The sequence below is a fragment of the Numida meleagris genome, chromosome 2 (genome assembly GCF_002078875.1).
Source record: "Numida meleagris isolate 19003 breed g44 Domestic line chromosome 2, NumMel1.0, whole genome shotgun sequence".
NCBI classification, from domain to species: Eukaryota; Metazoa; Chordata; class Aves; order Galliformes; family Numididae; genus Numida; species Numida meleagris.
In genome coordinates, this window is record NC_034410.1 from 77,760,600 (window position 1) to 77,783,140 (window position 22,541).

Consider the following 22,541-nt stretch of genomic DNA (forward strand, 5'->3'; position numbering starts at 1 on the left):
GACAGAGTTCTTTGCTTCTTGACCTTTCTAGTCCACTAGTGGGGTGGCCAGCTTCACGTTGAATTGGCACTTCCCAGGTCCTAGGCAAGAACTCAAAACTGGAAGCTCTTATGAAGAAGGTATGTGGCATCTTCTCAGAGCGTTAGTTCTGTTGACTAGTGTTGCAGTTACAGCTGTAAGGCTTGCATTTGCTGCTACAAGATTCCTAAGTTACCAGTTCAGGAAGATATTTCAGTACTAGCAGCACTCTAACTTCTGGTAGGCCTTCAGGAGGAAACAGATACACAAAGGCTGTTTGATCAGAAGAGGGTCCAGATTCTCAAGACCTCCCTACCTCCTTCTGACTTCTTACAATACTGCATTTCCAAACACATTACCCAGATGTGAGTCTTCTTCCCCTTCATTCAGTAGGCTCAGGAGATAAAACACTTCTAGGAGTTTTTTTGCCCTGTGAGAAACCACTGCTCCCAAATACATTAGCATAATTCATCAACTCCAGTGCTGCCAAGAATACTTGTGGTGTTTGCCACTGAAAATACAATCATGTATAAATATATGTAGTTTGCTAATAACAAGAAAATAGAAGTAAATAGAAAATAGAGTAAAACGGGCAATACATTTTCCTAAGAGTTTTAAAGATACGCATTTTTCTATCTTAAGTTCCTGTGTAAATGTTATTTTGAAACCTGTTATTGAAATGTCTAGTGTACAGATTTTTGCTAAAGAACATTGAGTTTTCTAAGAGTTTGTTTCAGTTATTCATAGTATTCAGATTCCTGTTGTTATACTTTATACAATTTATAATGTATTCCTATCTGTCAGTACTATTTACATTTAACTGCGGAAATTTGTGGCAAGCTCTCTCTGCACTTGATTGAGAGCTATCAACACCTATTTATAATAGTATTTTACATGCAATATCCTTGAGGTTTAACTTTGTGTTATGCTAAATAAGTTAGATAACTAGCTCCTGGTTGAAAGAATTAATCTGAGAGTTAGTAAAACAAAGAATGGTAATAAAACACTGCTTTAGTATTCCCTAATTCTCTCACACAGAGATTTTAAATGAAACTAATTAGGCAAAGCTGCTAATATAAACACATTTCAGCACCTGGAGTTTCATGAATAATGTTTTTTAACTTGTTCATTCACTAGCACTAGAAAATGAGCTAAATCATTAGTAAGCAAAGTCCATTTCTATTAGAATTTGCAAGCCTGCATTTTCACACACAGTGTAGCCAGCTGGAAGTCTTCAAATATTGGTGTGCTTTGCCATCAGCAATACTAGCGGATACCTTATTCAAACTATTTTGAAATTTGACCTTGTAAGAAAGGAAAAGAACAAATGGTGCAGATTGTGTTACATGATCTCACTTATATCAAGAAGCTTTAAGAGCCCTTGGATACACTTAACATATGCCTCTTCTTGGGTCTGTAAAAGTGGTACTGTTTTCTCTTAGATGCATTAATCACTGTAAACTGCTTTAAGCATTGTCACTAAAATAGAACTGCTAAGCTCCAGCCATTAAACTGATAGGGAGACTTCAAACTTGAAGAATGTTGTTGCAAGATCATAGACCCCATAGCCATGAGTTATGGATCTCAGATGTATGATAACTCTTAAACAGGGAGTAAGAATTGTCTGCTTGGCAGGGGTCTTGAGTTCGAGTTATAGTCTCAGTTTCTTGCAACCCTATGCAAGCAGCTTGATATCACATTATTACTAGAAGTCACAAAACAATGCCCTGCAAAGACAACCAGACTAGGTCAAATTAACCAGTCTGCATGGAACTCTGTGTCAAACTGTACACTGAGTTATCTTTTTCCTGACTTTTGCAAAGAGGACATTGAGATGCTTCCTTTTCCCACATATTCCATAATTTGGTTGCATTGTCATAATAAGAAATCTCTCATTTCAGAAGTTATTTCACTATAAAATAATATAATTTGTTACTAATCAGTTAGTCTAAATTTAGCAAGAAAAAATGCCATGGTAACTTAAAGACATCAAAACACAGAGTACTGTAGCACTGTCCTGCCCTCCCCTCTACTGGTAGCCACATTCTTCTGTGGGCTCCCCAGCACCAGTCCTGGTGTTTATGTAATTAGTAGGAAGTAATCAGGAGACTCGCTGATCTAAGAATTAATTATTTTTTGTTTGGATTTCTTTGGTTAGTTTGGTATTTTTAAGCCACGTCACTTATTTAAGTTTTTGTGATTTAATAGTCTGGCTAAGAGATTATTAAAGTCAGTTAAGTCAATCCCTTTAGCCATCAAAATACCTGACAGTAGAGATTATTTCACATGGAGATTCTTTAATGGAAAATTAACCACCTGCTGCAAGTAAGCTACTCATTGATTAACCTCCATAGAGAAAGTCATATCTACCATACTGATTGCTGACATTGCTTGTGCTTGAGCTCACCAATAACGCTTTAAAGCCAAGACAGGAGGGATGTTAATGATAAGTTAGGATTGTTAGTGATGTGGACAGCTCCTTCAGAGTAGAAAGCTGATTTAGGCAACAGTACATAGATAGTGCTGCTTGTCAAGTGTATAAACACACAGTGTAGAAGAAAACTGATTTGCTGGGAATGAGGTGAGGGATCTGTAGCAGTTCAGTGCTATAAAATAAGTTACTGGACTTGAAACAGAATATCTTAACTTTAAGATTAAAAGCTGCAAAATATTTTTAATAACTTAAAGTTTATTGAAAACTAACAAAATTTAATGTTCTTCCCATTTTGCTTTAACAATAAAATACAGGTTTCTATATTTTTTGAAGAAATTTCATATTTTTCCTGGCATCATCTTCTTGTCTAGAGTTGGGCTGAGAGAGGTAACACACATCCTTTAGGACTACAGTATTTGTCAGTTCACTATAATCTTAAAGACCTCCCACAAGCAATTACCAAAGCAGCAGATACATTCATAGCTACTGTTCTGTCACCAGAAGCTGCTCTTGACATCTGAATATTCCTGCTACAATGATATTGTCTGCAAAAGCAATCACATATTGCCTTGGTTTCAGCTGGGACAGAGTTGATTTTCTTCAGTGTCTGGTATGATGCTCTGGTTTTGTTTTAGGAGAAAAGCAATGCTGATAATACCTTATTGCTCTTTAAAACTACCTGAAAGGAGGTTGTAGTGAGGTGGGGGAGTCAGCCTCTTCTCCCAGGCAACTAAGAATAGGACAAGATGGAATGGCCTTAAATTGCAGCAGGAGGAGGATCAGGTTGGATATTAGGAAAAATCTCTCCTCAGAGTGGTGAGGCACTGGAACAAGCTGCCCAGGGAAGTGGTGGAGTTGCCGTACCTAGAGGTATTCAGGAAACATGTAGATATGACACTGAGGGACATGGTTAGTGGGCATGGTAGGGATGGTTTCAGTGTTGCTGAGCAGTGCTGTTCAGAGCCAAGGCTGTTTCAGCTTGTCATTCTGCCCTGCCAGCAAGGGACTGCGGCGTGCACAAGGAGCTGAGATAGAACAGAACCAGGACAGCTGACCTAAACTGAGCAAAGGGATATTCCATACCATATGACATCATGTAAAAAAGCCACGAAACCGAGGGGAGTTGGGTGTTGGGGGGGGGCAGGAACAGCCACTGCCCAGGGACTAGCCTGGCATCATTTACTGAATGGTGAGCAATTGCTTTGTGCATTATTTCTTTGTAAATATATAAACAAACAGTTTTAATTACTGCTCTCTCTCTCTTCCTCCTGTCTTAGTAAACCTACAAGTTATACCCTTTTATTTTTTCCCTCTGATTCTCTCCCCATGCGCTTGGAGCATGAGCAGTGAGCAAAGTGCTGCATGGTTTTCAGCTGCAAGGTTAAACCACAACACATATTGAGTTCAGACTGTTTTTGACCAAAGATCTCTGATGAATGTGAAGGAAGAAGTCAAGTCAGCAGCAAGACCTTACACAGATATTGTTAGAACTTAAGTTCTTCAGTTCTTTTCTGTCAGTGTGAAAGATACTGTGGCCACCTGACTACTTACACACTGCTATTCAACAGTAGCAAAGAAAAAGATCTTACAGAGTAGAGAAATTATTTTTGTATTTACACTCCTGATCCCTGAGAAAATATACAGACTGTATAGTAAAAAGGTATTTTCCATCCTTCTCTTTTTGACTAACATAAGCAGTACAAGTTCAGAGGTAGAGACAGAGTGACCTCCAAGACTTGTCTCTCACCACGCTTATAGACCACCCTAAGAAGCAGTGGATGCAGAATTAAATCCTAGCTTCCAAACAGCCCCATATAGTTTATGAGCTTGCATGTCACAAGCCCAGCAAGTTCTCTAACAAGCACACTGTGAGAAAAAGCAGCAAAGATGAGGAGTGTATGGATATGAAGGAAAGCAAGAACAGGGATCAGGTGAGCCAGAGGAAGTTGCTGGAGCACTCCTGATGATTTTAGGTGCTAAATAAGGCAGTGCTGTCAGGACTGCTGAATCTATCCACTTACTACCTCCAGAGTAAGAGGTGTGGGTTTGAGGAGTTTTTCTTGAAGTTAAGAACCTGAAATGGCAGATAAACCAATTCACCATTTCAGTTAAGTAACTGTAATCTCTGCATGCCTCCTTCCCAGCTGTAAAACAGACATGAAAATGAATTCTCCTATAAAGAGCTACAGAAAACCTATAAAATATTATTTTCCAAGTATTTCTTAATTTTGGGATATATAACGCACAGAAGAAATTCACTGGCTCATGTTGTGTCAAATGCCAGAAATACTGTCCACATTTAAAACATGAGGGCCACTAATAACTGTACTATCAACAAAAATGTTGAATTATTCATTTCTCAAAGTCTTCCAACACTTCGAGAAAGACATAATTGAAACCACTTATCTGAATCCCTCCATATGAGGCTCATTACCATACCAGTGCATAGCATATGAAGACTAAAAAGAAAGAGGTCAGATTTTAAGACCTCTTTTGACTGTAAGTCTTTAAAAAAAAAAAAAAACAGCATTTTCAAATAGTGATGACCTTATAAGAAATAGGAGAATTTAAGGCTGCAATTTTAAAATCCTTGAGAATTTTTAAGGAAAAGTGTTTTCAGAGACCAACTGTATCTGTTGGGGAAAAACTATGAGAAATCGATTATCATATATGAAATCTATTCCCACTGTGGAATATGTATATTGCTTTTATATATACACATACACTTGTTTGTGTATACATCATTGTGTACACATCACACAGATTCGATTTTGTAGCTATGTGTCCCTAGGGATCTATGGTAGGGAAAAATCTATTAAATCAGACCATTCTGCAAGTTTACTGCACTGAAAGCTCCCAACTGATCTGAGGTTTTGGTTGTCTAAAGAAATTCTCAGGCATGGGTGAACCGTGTAGCTTCTTACCAGGCTGGTAATGGTCCTGCACTACCCTACAAACATTGCCAAGATTCACCCTATTTTAACTTTTACACAAGTAGAAAGTGATAGGACAAGTAGAAACCATTTTAAACTAAAGGAGAGACTTCAATTGGATGTCAGGGTGTAGTTTAGTACTGAGAGAGTAGTGAGGTGCTAAAACAGGTTGCCCAGAGATGTTCTAGATGTCCTGTCCTTGGAGGTGTTCAAGACCAGGTTGGATGTGGCCCTGGGCAACCTGATCTAGTACACTGACTAGTGGTTGGCATCCCCGCCTGCAGCAGCAGGTTGGAACTTGATGATCCTTGAGATCTCTTCCAACCTAAGCCACTCTATGATTCTGTGATTATATTTATGAAAACAGAGTTCCAACAGCTCCATCATGACAGCACACACAAGAAACTGCATATTAACCACATGGAGACTTATATGGAATGATAGGATAGGAATGCAACTGTCATGTGATGAAATATGCAAAAAAGCCTCCTACATTTTGATGGAATGTTCTCCTGCTTTCAGTGTGTTGATGCTTTCTAACAGGCCTGAAATTATTTCCTCTGTTCCTCTTCCTTACTCACACAGCTGGCTCTTATATACTCGCTTATTTCTGCAGCTGCAAAAATCAAATAGAAGTCTTTTCAACTGTAAAAACACAGTTATGGGAAGATAGGAGCAACACATGTTACTTCCAGTAACTCCTGCATAAGCTGTAGCAGTGCAACACAAGTTCTCAGCATCAAGGAACCTGGGAACACTTATATTTTAGCCCAAATTCATCAGCTGCCAAATGCTCAGGACAGCAAAGTAGCAGTGAATAGGATTAGGCTTTTGAGATAGGAATTACTAATTGCATAAACACAGAGAGGGAAACAGCTAATGAAGTAAACTGCATCAAGGAAGATTCAGGATAGGGTCTTGTGAAAAATCTTGTGCTGATTATGATAACGGAGCAACTGGGATAGGTGGCACAGGAACAGCTTTGTCATTTGAAAACAGAGGACAGGTCTCCCTTGTTAACAGCTCAGGGAAACACTGTTTGGGAGACCTAGCTTTAGTTGTGTAATAGGAAGGGCTAGAAGATCTCTTGAGACCCCCCTCCAACCCTGATTCCATAATCCTTCATTGTGGAGAGTTTAGTGATTAATAAAACTTAAGTGTTGCCACTTTGACTTTAGGTGGTCCCTTCCACATTTTCTTATTCAAATATCTGGCCACATATGTGTGGCAAATATGAAAGTAATTGTACCTGTAAAAGCCTGAAGGGAAGATTGACTGTAGTTTGTGTGAGCAGATGTCAGCAGTTGGGCCAAAGCTCCAGCTCTCAATCCTGCCCTCACAAACTCTCTTTTGTGATACACTAATGTATTTTTAAAAGACCTCTTAATCTGGTGCTCTAAAACAGAAGTTTCACCTCAGTCACCACCTACACGTATTACAATATGATTTAAAATACAGGAAGATAGTTTGAATATGTGCTTTATCTCTTAACTAAAAGGCAGGTGGTCTACAAAATCCAGATCCAAATCAACTTTACAGTAAATTTAGCCTGAAATTAGCTGCTGGCTACAGAAGCTGTAACATGCTGCCTGTATTACCTCCAGCCGTAAGCATCAAGGCTGTGCTGTGCCAGTGCTGTCTATACTCATGTACCGTGCATTTTTTTTCTGATCAGCTTTTCACATTGGAACAGTAAACAGCAAATTCCAGCTAACACCGCCAATCAAAATCTGCTTTTTCTGTGCCTGAAGTTGTGACATGATGGAAAGTATAGCAATAATAGCAGGGCAGCAAAGCCTTCAGCTGCAGCAAATGAGAATGAGCCCCAAGGCAGCAGCCTTTGTTTCTGCAGAAACAAAAGAAAAGCTACTTACCTTAGGAATGCCTCAGGTAGGCAGAGATCTCCAGCAGGAAACCCTTGCTTCCACTGCCAACCCTTAAATGAGGTCTGGGAAGGGGTGGATCCTGGCTCCCTTCTTTCTGGTCATTCAGGTGCACTGCATGCAGCTGAGCTCCCCTGGGTTGGCCCTGCCTTTCCACCAGGTGCTCAATTACTGCTTCAAGCTCTGACTTAGCATCTCCGCTACAGAAGTGAATCACGAGAACAATCTCTCATAGATCACCAGTCACCTACAACCATAATTTTGATTTCTTGGAAGTTCTTTACTGGAGATGGTGACAAGCACCTAGCGGTTCTGTTTGATTATCAGATGATCTGCTAAGGATTTAGGAGGATTAAGTGACTGTAACTTCCACTGTTTTCTTTTCTATGCTTTCAAAATTTATGAATCTTGAAAGACAGCTTAAGCACTTCAGGTAAATGAAGAAGTTCCTAAAGGAACATTCACTTTGAAAATAAAACGTCTGCGTTAGTTTGTTAATTTCCACAGATGAGGCAGGAAGTTGTCTTACATTTTTTACTATGATTGCTCTGAAGTTTCAAAGTGCACACAAATTCAAATGGTACAACCACATTAAGAGATCTTCAATTCTATTTGTCATCATTTTGGACTTTATCTGAGAACACCAGTTCTGCTAAAACAAACAAAACAAACAATTCCTATTAAGACTTTTTTGAAATGTTAAGCCTGCTTTGTACCTTCTCTATATTTTATGCAACCAATCTGCTGTAGTTTTATTGCCCTCCAGTTTTATTTTGGCCAACATGCTTTCCTTCTTATGCTTTTAAACAGATTGTTTGTGTCACAAGTACAAAGATGCAAACTGATTACTGGAAAAGAAACTATGATTTTGCCATGGAAACGAATAGTCTTTTTGTTTCATGGAAGATTTACATAGAATAATTCACCTTTCAGAACAAACTGAGAAACATGCTGAGCATATTGAAAGATTCATACAAATCTCAGAAGCAGTAGTCTAATGTCTCTATAGTACAGATCTTACACTAAACTCCTTTTTAAAAATTACTCATTATAGAAATATTTATAAGTATCAGCAACTATAGAACCACATAGCAAATAGATAAAGCATCAGATTTAAACTCATGCAAACATCTTGGAAAAATGCAATGAATTGTGACGTAGGTAGCAATTTCAATTGTAAAAATTCCGTTAATTTGCTTTCTCCTACTGAAAAGACACAAATTCTGTCAGTGCTTGTGCTCATTTTTCCCTTAATGGTTCCCAGTTCTCTACATTTCTCCTTCTGAGCATGTCCAAAATCGTGTCAGCACTAACAGATATGAGCAGATCAGAATGTAGCTAACATAGTGGACCAATTAATACTCATTTAAAGGTCTGAGGACTAGCTGAAACAGAAGCAGTCTGAAATCTGCTAGTGTACATGTGCAAGAAAAGGCTTCTCAATGCATTTTTTTTTATCACAATCAGATGAGCAGGTAAAATGCTCCCTCTCCCCTTTTTATAAATTAGTTTTGTTTTTAGAGCAGGTTTTAGGGTACCTAGGTCAATTTCCTTCCCCTGCATAGCATGATGTTGAAGGGATTCTAATACTCATTGTGTACCTTCCTGAAACATGCCTGAAGCAACATCCAGAGCAGACTGGAAAACCAGTATTGTTAAAACTGTTCCATTTTTGCAGAAACACTCAGTATTTCTCAGCTTAATAATTGGTCTTCTAAGCTAATGTTCAATAATGATGTCAGAAGAGGATCTGGACTCAAGTGTTTCCAGGCTGGTATTTTATTCTGTGAAAGGTTTGTATATGCTGTCCTTACTGAAAGGACTGCAAGGGAGTCACTGCAAGGGAGTCCTTTCTTTTTACAGAGGGCTTCCTAAATGCGTAACAGGAGAAATTCCTTTTCTCATCAGACCATGAACAATCCACCATGAAGGTTGAACTAACGCCAACAGAAGGGGAAAACAACCCCGCACCTCCTTCACTGAACACACATACAATAAAACCTAGGCAGAAATATGAGTGTGAAACAGCAGGGAGGAAGGAAACCAGTTTATCTCTCCTATATATGAACTACTGCACTTGACTCTAGAGGAGAGAGGGTACGGAAAAGGGGCCAGGACTATTGTAACTTCTCATCTTCCAGCGTATTTTCTCTAAAACAAATAAGTGGTCCCTGCTTACTTCAAGATGTAGGCATCTATTTCAAGGAAAAGAGGACATGGCACAGTGGTCAAGACCTTTATTTGTTACTCTTCAAGGCAACAGAGGAGATGGAATTCATGACATAAACTTATTTTATAGCATTTTCTAGCTGACTGTTACTGGGGTGCAATCATGTAAAGTAGAGCCCTTCATATGATGGCGTGTTCTCCCACACACTGCTTAGGGAGCACACGGTTGTGAGTCCTGCCACACTGCCAGCTAGAAGGTAGTTGTTGCAATGCCGTCCTCAATAGCAGCTATGCCCATATTTTGAAACTAGTCTTTAAATCAGAATCACAAAAGCTGTTCTATTCTCTGATATTCATACCCTGCTGGAGTAGAACATGACATCAGTGAGTGGGGAACAAGACAAAAAGGAAACTCAAAATGCTTTGCTGTTCCATTATCATTTCTAGAGCAAGAGATTTAAAAACAAACCTCCCCACACACCTTACAAGCAGATCAGTAATTTCTCATAGCAATTGTTTCAGAACTCTGACAGATAATCTAAACCTCTGGGTTATAGTCTGTATAAACATGTTAACCTTCTATTAAGGTATGCATTATTTTGGATTATAAAATTACATAATAACACCATTACAATCCATTAATCTAAATATGAAGGAAGGTGCTGAAGTAATCAGAATTTATACAATTGTGTCTCTCTGAGAACGCGTGCCTACGATCTCGGATCTGCCACCCATTTTATTTAGAGTCATAACAAGATGTAGTTTAAGAAATAACAGTGATCAGCTCTTTCTCCTTAGCTTAAATAAAGTAAATGAAACAGAATTAATACCGTTATACAGACTGGGATGAAAGACAGATCTTATCAGATACAGCTGATTGATTTTTTGATACAGCCAGTGAAACAGATAAACAGCCAGTGAAACATTAAAGCCTGATTTTCAAAGTCATCCATTTTGGGATGATTACCTACAGAAACAGATACCACAAAAGTAATGTTTCCACAGTTTCTTAAAATTCAGCAGTCCTCTCTGATCTCTAGTCTCTAAAACACCTCTAATTATCTAACAGCAGTTTCTCAGCAACAACTTTTTTTCTGTTTTATTATCCTGTGTTTGACCTCATGTATTTTGTTCTCTCTGAAACTTAAATGTCACATTGGCTTGTTAGTCTTTCAGTGACCACAGCATGTCAAGTGGGTGTAAGACTGGATATAAACTGACATTTTGCTAGCCTATTTGTTGGGTTCTATTTTTAATGGTTATCTTCATACCTCTTCCCACTGGTCTTACCGTTCTTTATTCCATTTTTTGTTTTCATAATAATCTATATTTCTCTTGCTTCTGGATTTCTGGTTTGTTTTTGGTTTTTTTTTTGGTAATTTTTCACTTTTCTTATTCCTACCCTTTATTCTTATTGTCCCCCCTTTCATTCAGGGTAGCTGCCATTGTTATAACCCAGTGCAAATAATTGCAGCTGGTTTGGAACTTTATGAATATTTCAGTGTTACACTTAAACCTTGAAATGGATTACTGGAGAAGAATAAGACGGGCTAAAACCAAACAACTTTTTAACAGCACTGCTGCAGAAACTGAAATTGTAGATCAGCACGAACTCATAATTACCAGTTACAAACAGATAAAATAAGACAGGTAAGAAGAGTTCAAACAGTAGCTTTTTGAATGTCTTATATAACTGCTGAATTTTCCAGTGGGTGCACAAGAATTAAAACTCACAGATGCTAAAAGAAACAAAACCAATGGAACATAAGGTCAAATATACAAATAATGACTAGTGTAAGAGGCTGGTTTTCCTGTAGTCAAACTACATAACAGTAGCATGCTTGTATTTAGTTTACAGATGATGTGTCGTTTTTGTCTGCAAGACTTTTAAAAGCTCATCTCTCTGAAAGAGGGAAGACTTAGGACACTACAGTTGCAATCTCCTTTTTCATTTTTATAGATGAGGTAACTTAGACTAGTTATCCTTGACTCTTCACGCTAAATGCAAAGTCAAACTTAATAATTCTGGGACCTAAAGCCTCTTTACACTCATGGCCTCAAGTTGTGCCAGTTAGGAAATACTTCTCCAAGAGAGTGGTCAGGCACTGGAATGGGCTGCTGAGGCTCATGGGTTGTGGAACGTATTGGTGATAGGTGGACAGTTGGACTGGATGATCTTGTAGATCTTTTCCAACCTTGGTGATTCTACGATTCTATACGTTAGTACATACAGGACTCTGAACTCACCATTACTAATCATTGCATAGAAAATAAAAGACAAGGCAAAAAGAGGCTCCTCTATTCAGCCGTGTTATCTATTTCTTTGGTGCAGTTCCTGTCAGTGAGCTGGGCATGAATACAGTTGACTAAACTCCCACAACAGGAGCAGCATGCTCTGGGCTATGACACTGCTAATTGCTAATGAAGATAGGCAGATATGAAGGATGCCCCTGTTTATTCCATGAAGCAACATCAACCGAATGAAGTATAAAAGTCCGTGTGTGGAAGCTAAGGGGCAGCATTTTTGTAGCATCTGAGTTTTCACTAAACAAGTCTGTATCAGCTGTGAAACAAAACTGAAAATGTAGAGCTAACAAAATTGAAATTTCCAATAGAAATGTAGGCTTTGCAAGCCTGTGAAATGTCTCCTTATGAATGTGTGCTGTTAAGAGCTTTCAGAGTGATTCCATTTCTGCAGTCACTTGCAAAAGAACATCAGTATTGATTCCTACAAAAGGAGCAGATTTGAGGAGCAAACCACCAGGATGTGCAACCTGTACCGTTTAAAAAGATGATGTATGTGAATGGTGAAGTTGTCATACAATTGTACAATATAGAAAGATTTTGGTAGTTTCTCAGCATAGGAAACCAGTGAAAAATGTAACCTCCATTAACAAAACACTCCATGACATTGAGCTTGTGACTCTAATGGATTATCATTTGAGTCCAATAGTTGGAGGAAACATTATTCATACTGTCAAGATTCAGAGCTTTCATCTGAATTCTCTGTTTAGCCCAAATAGATATAGAATGTGGATAGTTTCAAAAATTGTGTAGATTGATGGAGACTGAAAGTATGCAGATATGCATTGTGGAGAAAAAACATCCAGAGTCTCACAGAAAAAAAGCAACCACTTGAAAAATGAACAAGCAAGAGTTTAGATATTGCTACATATGACAATTGACATTACTGTTTCCCAGAGAAATTCCTGGCTGAAATAGGATCTATTCCTTCAAAACTAATTTCATCACCATAGTGTATTTTTATGCATTTTCTTGCTGCCTCTGGAAAGTGTTGTGTGCAGAGAACAGTGAGCCCCAGAAATGAAAAAAAATTAAGAACTTACAGGAAAACAGAGAACAGCTTAGGGAGTGATACAAAGTCTGCAGCTGGCTGAAAATGTAATGGAAATGGAGTTGAAAGAAAACAGAGAAGAGATTTAAGGAGCAAGAAGAAACAACTATCTTCCCTGGCCCCTATGAATCTCACACATCCAAAGTGCCCCAGAATAAATCAAAAGTAATTACAACACATTAAGCAAGGTTGATTTTGTTTGGAAATGAAGGTGTATTTTGCTGAGTTGTCATAAATGAGGAACCACATTCAGAGCTAGTGAGAAAAAACAAGTAGCTAGAGAATCTCCTGAAGTAGGTAGTTCATTTCTGCAGTCACTGTTTGCTTAATGCTGATTCAGAGAGTCACAGAAGGGCTTGGATTGCAAGTGACATGCAGATGTCATCCAGTCCAACCGCCTGCACCAAGCAGACCTACTTCTTAAGGTAAGTTGTTTACAGCCTAATCCTGTTGGGTCTTGAAACACAGACAAGACAGAGATTCCAACAGCTACCTGGTCAATCTGTTCCACTGCTTAACCACTCTCACTATGATTATTCCCCCTCTGTTTCATTTCTCTACTCAGATATGTCTTCTACCAACACCTACATACACATTACCACTTTCTTGTCTTGCCTTTAAATTAAAAACAAATATGTCAATATGTATACTCAAGTATTAACTGAGGGAATTAAATCTGTAAGAGAGGGCAATTAGAGGATATATTCTTACGAGCTGTTACTTTTCCACACGTAGTCCTAGAATGGAGCTCTTTTGTCTCCATGCACAAGAATTTTGTTGGCCATGTACAGCTGATTTCTTAAAGTATCATTGAAAGAATTAAAAACAACTGAGCTAAATTTCAAAAACATATGTCAGCTTAGGTTTGTGGCAGTCATGCAATGCTTTCATTTTAACACTGAAGAATGACAAAACTATAATTTCCCTACCATTTCAACAGAACAAAAGTGCTTTCTTCACTAGAAGAAGTTTATTCAAGATGAAAGCTTTGTGATGGGAAAGAGAAATGACCATTTAATATTCTAAGTGACATAGCCAAAATCCTTCAGAAAAGCAGGACAAGACACATTCTGTTTTCTCACTTTATCTAAAAAACAAAGAAGAAATATTTATAATATGAAAAGTGCTCATTTGTCACACAGCTCATGTTTTTTTCCTTTGCTTTCCCCTAAGATCTGCTGTATCCTTTCCATATCCAAAAAACCAAAGATGTTGAAAACAGTATTATAATACAGTTGTGCAATGACAAACTTGCTTGCCTGCAAAGCTACAGCAGACCCATGCAGAGCCAAGACCCTGTGTGCGCACTTCCTTAGACAGCAGGACAAGGAAAACACAGTCTTCTTGGCATACTGACAAAGTGGCATACCTCCAGTCTGGAAAACATGAGCAGGCACCTACTTCTTAGGTCACCAATGAGAGATTTGCTTAGTGGTCAGCCAGCTGACAATCACACTTCTCCTCCCTGCTGATGATAAGCCAAATGGCATAAATTATCTGTCACCCCAAGGCATTGCTTCCTGAACTATATTCTGTACATGGGCCATATATGATACAGAAATAATTCAGTCAGCTGTCCGGTAAAGCTGATTTCATTTACCTCTGAAAATAAACATTTATTTTTCTGAAAAGAAACGTTTCTTTTTAAGAGACATTATTGCTTTATTTTCTTTTAGACAAATGTAAAATATGAGTTTATCCACTGTTGGAGATAGACTAATGCAATAAAAATTATACTGAGAGATTAGTGTATGGGTAGCTCTATGATAACGACGGCAGTGATTGTCAGTCTCACAGACATATGTGGACTGTATTTTCACTGGAGTGTTTCTCTAAGGATCTACAGTTCTTACTGGAATAATTGCATTTACAATTGCTTCTGAGCAGCTTGTGGCCAAGGTATAGGCACATTAGTTACAGTGAGCATCTTGTCTTTGTTAATTTACTAGATTAAGAGACCTAGTATTAGCTTAATCTAGAGAAGAGAATATTTTGGAAAGAAAATCATTTCTAAGATGGACTTGCATGCAGAGATTATGATTATTTCCAGCTCAGTGCAACTACAGTTGAACTACAACTGATCAGATAAAAACAAACTCAGGATAAGAACGTGCAAGGTCACGTGTATTTACTACTGAGTGAGCCAGGCCTCCTAAAGCTCTCTTGGCTAGCATAACTGATTGTGCTTTGGAATCCTGTATTATAACATACTTCAAATATATACCAAACACAAGAAGTTTGTGGTGTCTGCACCCAGCTTCAGGTACACCAGAATATACATAGATTAATGCTCCCTTTTATATCACATGAATGGTGCTGAAAATCCAAGAAGAATAAAGCAATGATAAAATGGAACAGAATATTTTAGCCTATCAGCATTATTTTGAGTTGGTTGTTTGAAGAGTTTCAGAAGGCTTTTTAGGCAACTCATGAATGCAGAGCTTTTTGAAAAATCGCTTCAGCTCCACACTTGTCAGGGTGATGAGTACGCTAATAGGCCTGAATTGCCTTGACCAGCCTCACCTTGGACCTCTGGGATTGGTCATGAATGCCATTTAATCTTAGGCTTGGTCCTTCGCTCCTAGTCTGAGCTATATTGTTTTTGAACGTCTATTTTTAATTGCTGTTGTTTACAATCTGCAGATAAGTATTTGTGGATGTCTGTCTGAAATTGGGCTTAGGAACTTTCAGACAGGAGACTCTTAGCTGCAACAAGTAAGCATATGTCGAAAATTCTGTTAACAGTTGAACTAAACTGAATTGGTGGGTCCTGAATCCTCTGATTAATGAAAAGATGTGAGATCAAATCGCCTATGCATAGATTATTTAAATTTGGCAAAGAGGGAGGACAGCTAAGCAGCAGAAATTGACGTGACTTTCTGCCCGCCCAACCTTCCCCACCCAGCAGCAATCTTCCTGGTGGGGAGGGGAGTAAGGAGCTTGTGAATGCAGCTCTGTAGTGGAATCAATTGTTGCTGTAATCATCAAATAAAATATTTTGTTTCTTAATGTCATGGTTTTATGATTTTTGGTTATTGGTATTCCACATCATAATATCACGTAATGTATGTACCTCGTTCTCAGAAGAGAACTACTACATTCCCCAGAGGACTTTGCTGCCCTGTTACCATTTTCCGCTCAGAGGGAAAGACAAAACTGTTTGCAGATCACGAGACGTTCTCTTCTTTTCCCGTCTCTCATCCCGGCAGCATCTTGCTCCCCAGCCGTCTCACCGTCGGTATTAGAGTATTAGAGTAAGGCCTACTTTAATTTTGGACACTGTCTCTCATATTATTGGATTTATTAGCTTAAATTCTACTATACTGTATTATATTGTGTTATTTTGCATACCGTTATCTTATTTTGTAAATTAGTTTCTTTCTCCTCAGATTGTTACTGCTGTTTTGTTCTTAGGCCCATCTCCCTACCCTTTTTCCCTTTTCCCTTTCCCGGGGCATGGGTCCCCCTCCCCATTCATCATGGAACCGGACTGAATGCCCATAAACCGTTGACTCTTAAATAAACCCCAGATGCCCTATGGGCTGCTGTTTACTCTGTCTTATCTGTGACAGCTTTAGATTTTTGCGTCCTTCATGTCTCTGGGATGGATCTCAGACCTTAATTCTTGTCTCCTTTTCTTGGTTTGTCTCTGGTTGCACTTCATCCTCCTCCCCAGCTGGAACCCCTGGGGTGGACCTTGTGTTCACAGAGCTCTGCAGTCATCACCCTGCTCAGGTGTGGAGGAACTGCACCACCTCTGGGGAGAGCCCAGTCTCTACCTGCACTGCAGTCACCTCTCACTATGGCTGGTCCTCCCCTCTGGGGCAGTTCTGCTGTGGTTGTTCCTCAATGAAAAACAGTAAACCTGCCCACATTGCTGCAGACAATGAACATTTACTAAACTTCCCATGTTCCTATAATTCAATTTCCTGCCAATTGTAGGCACAGCACATCTCACAGAAAGTTTGATATATTTTTGAGATCATGTTTTGTTTTAACCTTGTGTCAACAGTTGATTTGTTGACTGGCAGCAAATGTAATAGTTTCTAAAAATTGTTTTAAACTTAACCCCCTTTGTAAACATTAAAAATTAAATTAAAAAAAATGGAAAATGAAATATAAATTATTTGAACATATGAATGAGTAAGAAAAAAGTTAGTTAATAGAGCTCAGAGATGGGACAGGAATGTTTGATGTGAAAATAAGCTCCATCTTTACTTAATGTTGCTGCAAAGCAATAAACCTTTTTCCTATTGAAAAAAGTGTGTCTTTGTTAAAGATTGACAGTTCCTGTACAGAGCATTCAATTAACCATTTCAAGTTTCTAAAGAGAATGTGCAGATACAGCTTGAAAATGAACACTTCAGCAAAAAGCTACCCAAGATTCCCGTTTGGAAACAAAAGGCTGAACTTCCTGACTCATGACAGAATTCCGGTGTTATTTTTTTCTGGATGGTCAAACTGTCTCTGCTAGATAATGAACATACAATAGTGAAGCATGTGAGCTTTAACTCTGGTGAACAAGTTACAGGTAATGAACGCAGTGTGGTTTCCAAAAGGTATTTCAGTTGGGCAGAAAGTACAACTTGGGCTTTTAAGAAAAACAAACACGCACATCCATTCTCTTGTTCACATTCAGGATGCCTTTCAGCTTCATTTTTTTGGGAGAGCATACTAGAAGAAAAAGGATTTGTTCATATATTCTGTTGGCAACTAACACACAGCACTGGCCTTGCTGAAATCCTCAAGGGAAAGAAGAGGTCTGCATTCATCCTGAAGCCAGGAGCTTCCATTTGGAGATGCAGAAGGCAGAGGGAAGAGGTTTGGGAAGAAGTATGGAATTTGGGAAGAAACTAAAGGACAAAACTAAAAACAGACGTGAGAACCAGGAGGAATAAAGACAAGAAGTAGATTTTCAAAACTGAGGGGAGCATTCAGGGCTGCCTGCTGGTGATCAAGGGACTCAGCAGTTCTCTGCCAGGACAGGAGAGGCTATAAGAAAGACTTGAGAGTCCCTGGGAATATCTTTTTCAAAGCACAAAAGAAACAGAACAAAACAAAAATGCAGCAATGTGTGAAAGTAAGGAAGTTTCCCACCATTTACAGGAGAACTAAAAGTAAGAATCTCAGCTTTAACCAGTTGCAAGACAAGAGGTGGAAGAAGTGCCTGTGGCTGGTCAGACTGTGAACCACCACTGTGAAGAAGGGGCAAATATAATGCTAAGATATATCAGGCAAAGTATTTCCACTTTTCCACTTCAAATGCTATTACATAAGATCTCATCTGGCCACGCACTTGAAATTCATCTATTCTGAATAAGATACAGTAACACTACAGTATCTCTATTCTGTTCTCTTTTTTGAGAAAATAAAGTCATTTAACTGGTTGAAACCTAATAAGACACTGGCTAATGGAAAATTAAAATGTATTATGGCAGTAAGCAAAAAAAGAGAGAAGGTATTTGTGCCAGAATTTGATGCTGCAGGTGCAAGGTCAGCTGAATATCAAGTAGCTATCAGTACACTTAATCCAATGTTAGAAGACCCTTTTATATTATAGAACAAATGGATGAGCACTAAAAGGCTAAATTACATTAAAGGGACATACTAAGGAATTATCACATCCATCAATATATTTTTCTCTTATTTTCATGATTCATTTTTCACATGCATCAGTTGTTTTCATTCAATGATCTAGTCTTTTTAGTTCACTGTACCTTCACTTTTCTTCAGTCTAGTGCAGCAAAGTATCCCCTCCCAGAGATAAATAGTTACAATAGATACAACACATTTTAAAGCTCTGAGAGGCTTATTATTGAAAATGGAATATCTGTCCACTCATAGTATAGGATCTAAAATATTATCTTGCGTTTCACAGAATTTCTCAGACAGTATTCCTCAAAAAGAAAGTCATATCCAAACCTTTAATGAAGTGCTTCTCCATCATCTCCAACTTAATTCCAAAAAATTGCAGTTGAGTACTAATCTAAAAACAACAGCTTAAAGGAAACTTTTTAAATATACTTTCTACTGCAAGCTGTGGAGTGAACCAAGAGAGGAAATATCTTGAAATTTCTATGTATTTAAGAATGATAAAACACCTTTTAAACATTTGAAAATCATTACGAGAGAACGATGAGGGGCTGAACATCTTTAATCTTCTGTTTAACCTATCAGTGAACAGTCTGTATGATATAACATGGTTCACACTCAACAAGCTTGCAAATGATCCCAGGATGGATGGACTTAGGCAATCGATATTGCTTCTGCAAGAGACAGGGCTGCCATTCAGAGGAACAATGACAACTGGAAAACTAAGCAAACATGAAACTTGCGAAGTTCAAATAGTTTGGGGAGGAGTAAGGAAAGGGAGAAATCCTGAATTTGTGTATAGAGTTGTGGATTATAGAATCACCAAGGTTGGAAAAGATCTACAAGATCATCCAGTCCAACCGTCCACCTATCACCAATAGTTCTCACTAAACCATGTCCCTCAACACAACATCTAAACGTTCCTTGATCACCTCCAGGGTCAGTGACTCCACCACCTCCCTGGGCAGCCCATTCCAGCGCCTGACCACTCTTTCAGAAAAGTAGTATTTCCTAATGTCCAGCCTGAATCTCCCCTGGCACAACTTGAGGCCATTCCCTCTAGTCCTTATGAACTAAGTATCACCCTTATGGAATAGCTCTTGGGGTTATAGTAACATTTCATAAAAACATCAGTTCAGTGTTCACTGTTGATTAAAAGAAGATTAAAAATTAAAAGATCAAAAGTTTTAAGACCTGTTAGGAGAGACAGAGAGGAGGAGGAAAGTAAGTTAAGCATAAACCCATTGTACAAATCCACATTGGACCTGTATCTTGAACTCTGTGTTTTCACTTCTGATTTTGAAGAAAAATGTAGGAGGAAAAAGTTATAAAGATAGCAATAAAGGAGTATTAGAATATTGTGTAGATCTTCTCCATGAATAGCTAATAAAATATGATTATTTAGCCTGTGAAGAAAGGTGACTGGGGAGAAAATATGCTAGAGACTTATGAAATGAAGCATGGCCTGCAGAAGGTGGGAAGCTGTTCTGTCTCTCTCAGGAACAGGAAGCAACAAAGGAAATTATGTACTACACTTCCAGGACAAAAATTAAAAAACAACCCACTTCACAAGGGTAGAATAGATATATAATATATATATATATATTATATATATATCAAGGTTATATATCAATATATATATATTATATATCTATATATATATTAAATATATATATATCAAGGTTTAATGCCTTTAGGAGTGTTTCTTACAAAGACAGAGATAGTCACATTATCTAAAAATACATTATATACTTGCAGCTCTTTGCCATAAGAATTCATAAGTTTTTCAAGTTCTTGTAGGCTTAAAAAGATATTGGAGATTTGTGGTGAGGAAGAAAAAGATACACCAATGCCTACAAAGCACAAAGGATGTTAACTGTGTTAGAATGAGGAGTGCTAGTTGAGTATTTGAAATACACATCTGCTGTTTTTTCATCTTCCACTGCTTACTGTTAGAGGTGAAATATTATGTTAGATGGACCCTTGACCAAAGTCAGTTATGTTATCTGGCCCAGATCTCAGTCCTTAACAGATCTGCTGTTGTGATACTATTGCATTTTAGAAGGAACAGTGAAGATTACCACCTGCTCTTCCCTTCCCTGCATGCTCATTTTCACGCCATAAAGAAGTCTAGGCACACGTTCTATGCGTGCTACCAGCGGAGCTTAATATGGACAATCAAACAACACCAGATGGAGGAAAGCACAGCAGGCAGGCAAAGATTAATTCAGATGTAGCTGGTGTGTGCTAACCCTCACTCCAGAATCAAATCCCAATTCAGGAGAACATTGGAAATCTGTTTAAATGTATTGTGACTCCTTGATGTGAAATGGGAAAAGTAATAGCATCTGTTTTTCCCTTGATCTTTCCACTTCAGTTGTGTTTGTTTAATACTTAACACAAAGGTAACACAACACTATTTGAAGCCTCTGGTGCTAGCTCTAGTGTTATTACTATTATTATTAGATAGTAACTTTTAGCAATGAGGATTTATAACTTAGAATGCTGAATGCAAGCAGCAGAGGAGGCGGCTGCAATTCAGTTCAGACAATTACTTTGCAAATGAATTCCTTTCTAGCATCCCAGGTGTAACAAGTCTATTTCTCTATGTCTCTTTTCTTTTAATTCCTTCTGTTTAGGACTGATTCCACTCAGAATAGGAAATAAAAATATAATGAAGGTTTAATGCCTTTAGGAGTGTTTCTTATGAGAACAGAAATAACATTTTAGTATCCCTCTATAGTAAATATATCCTATTCTTACATTAACAATGAGTTAAATTGTCGAAGTACATCTTCACTATCTCCATTCAAGACAATAATACAGTTCAGAAAATCAAGTTATTGGAGCACATATACCATTTTTAACACTAAGAAAGAGAGTCCATCTGAAAAAAAGTGCCTGTTTTTGGCTCCATTGAGTAACTGAAACCAAAGAGTAATAGTTTTAAGATTATCTTCAAGGCTTTTAACAAAGGAAGGTATGTTAATAAGTGTGGTCAGAAGAAATTTCACCATAAATCTAGATGTTCAACTTGAAAATGCTTAGAGGGTTGCTACTAAAAAATGTTTTTTTTAATGAAAACATTTTTTAAAATTATCCAAGGATAGGTATATCTAGATTTTCATTTGTTTTTAATTCTAGCATCAAGGATTACAGATAACAGTATACTGGTTTGTGAAATAATAGCATACTAATGCAACAAGTATTTCAGATCAAGGAGGAAGCTATGTAGTTGTGCTACACAGTGTCTTATAAAGATTACATATTCGTTGTTCAACATGAAAATCTCAAAGCCCCTCTTGTTTCCAGTGGAAGCAGAAGCATCCCAGCAAGGATTTGCATGGAATCTTGAAATACCAAGTCACAGGAAAGAGTTTCCTTTACTTGCATGAAGTTCTGCTTCCCCTTTTGTCTTGCCACAAGGGTAGTTGCCTTAACAGGGCAGTTGGACTTGATCTCTTGAGGTCCCTTCCAGTCCCTACAATTCTGTGATTCTCCATGTCTGCTGTGTTTTGGAGGAGTGAATGGAGCAGCAGCTGCAGACTGTGGTTCTGATGGCCCAGTCCCAAAGCTGCCTGCACAGAGCTGGAGTTCTCTGCTTTTGTTGGTGGTGGGGGTGAACTGAATGACCTCTCAAGGTCCCTTTCAAACCCCACAATCCTGTGATTGCCAGATTCAGATGTGTGCTCTAGGGAAGAAGAGTGGTCTGAAGCCCATTACTGTTGCGGTCTTTGTCCTCTCAAGGTTCAGGGGCTTTGTGCCTACTTGCCGGTACTGGCTATGCAAAGCAAAAGTTCTTACTGTGTTGTATATGAGTTGTCTAAACAGAAATACAAATTCACTGATGCTTCTAGGAGAACATTCATATTTATTTCAGTATCTGGAAAAATAATTTTGAATTTATATAGAAATAGAAAGAGTTGGAAGAGAGGTTAGGAGAAACAAATTTCATTGCAACTGAGAGGTAAACTAAATCACAATGTAAAATTCTTCTTTGAATTCAATGTTGTATTATTCCATTTTTTTTTCTCCCCGTGATTTTACTTTTGCTTTAGAAAATATGTTATTAATATGGAAGCTGAATCCATCACTACACACAAGCTTTTTGATCATTTAGATATTTTTTCCTTGTTCGTATTGTTTACTACATACAT

At 38.1% G+C, this 22,541-nt stretch overlaps 1 long non-coding RNA gene across 1 annotated transcript in view; it reads right to left on the reverse strand.

Moving 5' to 3' along the window:
* LOC110395070 overlaps positions 1 to 7,328 on the reverse strand; it is a 35,288-nt gene extending 27,960 nt beyond the window's left edge. Inside the window, exon 1 of the long non-coding RNA XR_002436139.1 lies at positions 7,260 to 7,328. This is a non-coding gene — a long non-coding RNA (uncharacterized LOC110395070). The remainder of the gene's footprint in view (positions 1 to 7,259) is intronic.